Source organism: Elephantulus edwardii, unplaced genomic scaffold (genome assembly GCF_000299155.1).
Source record: "Elephantulus edwardii isolate Elephantulus edwardi_28Jun2011 unplaced genomic scaffold, EleEdw1.0 scaffold00158, whole genome shotgun sequence".
Lineage (NCBI taxonomy): Eukaryota > Metazoa > Chordata > Mammalia > Macroscelidea > Macroscelididae > Elephantulus > Elephantulus edwardii.
In genome coordinates, this window is record NW_006399908.1 from 7,929,533 (window position 1) to 7,932,788 (window position 3,256).

General features: G+C 42.2%; 1 pseudogene; it reads left to right on the top strand.

The window, feature by feature from the left end:
* Nucleotides 1-1,224: 1,224 nt before the first annotated feature.
* LOC102855403 lies at nt 1,225-2,571 on the top strand (annotated as a pseudogene).
* The last annotated feature ends 685 nt before the right edge of the window (nt 2,572-3,256 follow it).

The following is a 3,256-nucleotide window of genomic DNA, read 5'->3' on the forward strand; positions in this document are numbered from 1 at the left end:
ACTTGTCTTTGATTTCCTGGATGCTGATGCCAAGAGTATTGCTTGTGAACTTAGACTCAATCCTAGTCCAAGGAAGATGAATTTGTTATCAAGCTCAATCTTTTCCCCATCCATCATGATGTCAATTGGCCTGGTGGTGAGAATCTTTGTTTCCTTGATGTTGAGATGCAATTCAGACTGAAGTCCATAGTCCTTGATCTTCCGAAGCAAATGCTTCAAGTCCTCCTCTGTTTCAGCAAGCAAAGTTGTGTCATCTGCGTCACAGAGGTTGTTGATGAGTCTTCTTCCAATCCTGATGTCACATTCTTCTTCTTCTACATAATGTCTAACCTTTGAGATGATTTGTTTTGCATGAAGATTGAAAAGGTGAAAGGAAACATTTTTATTTTGATACACATTTCTTGATTTTGAACCATGCAGTATTTACTTGCTCTGTTTATACAACACCTTCTTGGTCTAGATATATGTTTCACATGAGCACAATCTGGGATTCACGTTTTTCTCAGTGTTGGGCACAATTCTCTGTGATCCACATAGTGAAATGCCTTTGCATAGACAATAAAACACAAATAGGAATCACTCTGTTAATTTCTACTTTCAGCTAAGATCCATCTGACATTGACAATGATAGTCCTACAGTCCACAGCCTCTTCTAAACCCATCTTGTATTTCTGGTAGCTCTCTATTGCCATACTGGTCTAGTCATTTTTGGATCATCTTCAGCAAGATTTTGCTTGCATGTTTTAGTAGGCATATTACGCAGTGATTTCTGCATTCTTTTGGATCATTTTTTGGGGGGAGGAGTGGGAACAAATATGAATCACTTCCAGTCACTTGGCCAGGTAACTGTCTCCAGATTTTGGAAGGAGACATATTTGGAAAGGTGACGGGTTATCCAAGAAAAGGAAAACCCCCACAACACACAAGAGAAGGATTGACACAGTGACTGCAGCAATGGCCTAAGTGTGTCAGAGATGTTGAGAACATACATGATAGTACAGGGTTCAAGTATGCTATTCATAGAGTCACTGTGGATCTTACTTGACTTGATGGCATCTAACAAGAATATGTTAGTGGCATTAGCTGAGTGGAGATCAAGAATGTTGGATGGTGCCAGGTTCTCTTACATTGGCCACCTACGAGTCACGCTTTAAGAAGAAATAATCTTCCTCTTCTTCTCCACCTTCTCCTTGGATCCATGAAGCAGCAACCATATGTGAGTGCATCTTCATCCACGTTGGCCAGGCTGGTGTCCAGACTGGCAATGCCTGCTGGGAGCTCTACTGTCTGGAACACAGCATCCAGCCTGATGGTGAGATGCTAAGTGACAAGACCATTGCGGGAGGAGATGAAACCTTCTTCAGTGAGTCTGGGGCTGGCAAGCATGTACCCAGGGTGTTTGTAGACTTGGACCTCACAGTCATTGATGAAGTTCACACTGGCACCTACAGCCAACTATTTCACACTGAGCAGCTCATCACAGACAAGGAAGATGCTGACAATAATTACTCCTGTGAGCAGTACACCATCAGCAACAATATCATTGACTTGGTTCTGGACTGTATTAGAAAGCTTGCTGACCAGTTCACAGGTCCCCAGAGCTTCTTGGTTTCCGTCAGCTTTGGTAAGGGGGACCGGTTTTGCAGTCACATCCCTGCTGATGGAGCACCTATCTGTTGATTATGGCAAGGAGTCCAAACTGGAGTTCTCCATTTACCCAGCCCCCCATGTTTCCAGAGCTGTAGTTGAGCCCTACAACTCCATCCTCACCACCACACCACCCTGGAGTCCTCAGATTCTACCTTATTAATAGACAATGAGGCATCTATAACATCTGCTATAGAAACCTTGATATTGAATGCCAAACCTACACTAAGCTGAATAGGTTAATAGGTCAGATTGTGTCCTCTATCATTGCTTCCCTCAGATTTGATGGTGTCCTGAATGCAAATCTGACAGAATTCCAGATGAACCTAGTGCCTTATCCCTGAATCCACTTCCTTCTGGCCACATATACCCTTGTTATCTCTGCTGAGAAAACTTACTATGAACAACTTTCTGTAGCAGAGATTACCAATGCTTTCATTGAGCCAGCCAGTCAGTCAACCAGATGGTGAAATGTGACCCTCATCATAGTAAATAAATACATGGCTTGCTGCCTGGTGTACTGTGGTAATGTGGTTCCCAAAGACATCAATGCTGCCACTGCCACCATCAAGACCAAACATACGGTCCAGTTTGTGGATTGGTGCCCCACTGGCTTCAAAGTTTGTATTAATTACCAATCATCCACTGCGCTATCTGGTGGAGACCTGGCCAAGGTACGGCAAGCTGTGTACATGCTGAGCAACAGCACAGCCATTGCTGAGGTCTGGGCTCTCCTGGACCACAAGTTTGACTTGATGTGTGTCAAGTCCACCTTTGTTCACTGGTATGCAGGTGAGGGGATTGAAGGAAGGAGAGGTTTTTGAGGCCTGTGAGGGTATGCACTGTTGCCCTTGAGAAGGATTATGAGGAGGTGAGTGTGGATTCTGTTGAAGGAGAGGATGAGAAAGAAGGAGAAGAATTATTGTTGTTGTTGTTATGTGCCGTTGAGTCACTTGCGACTCATAGCGACCCTATGGCACAAAGGGGCTGCTTTTACAGTAAAGTTTATTCTGTTCTAAATATGAAAAAGTTGTGGTCTGATCAGTTAATTTATATTCAGCAGTGTATGCTTTCATATGTAACTACTGACCTATCCTTTAAAACATGAACACTTTGTTATAGACCTAAACTGTCTATTTCTCTGATGGATTTTGAATAAATTATTCCCTGTATTAAACTGGGGGGGGGAGAAGAATGTTAGATGTCATAGAATGCCTGGAATACTCTCTCTCTCCTGTGCGACAAGTCTACTAAACAAAAGACCAGTGTTTTCTTGATCTAGAGAACTAGCAAGGATGAAAACGAGGTAAAAAGTCAAAGGAACGGACTTAAACACATTCAGATACTCTAGTATTTTGGCTTATAAACACAATTACTGCCACACATTTAGAAAACCGTTTGTTAAAATAGAAACAATTTTTTCAAGATCATCATTTTTTGAAGACCATCAATTGCCTAATCTCAAAAGGGGATTGTCTAAGGAACTAAGAAGTAAGGTGTTTTCAGAAGACAAATTGGATGAAATCATATCATATGCATCCTCAGTAAGTCACTATTCAAAGAAGGGAACAAAGTTTGAACCAATGACCAAAGTGACCCCAAACATGCA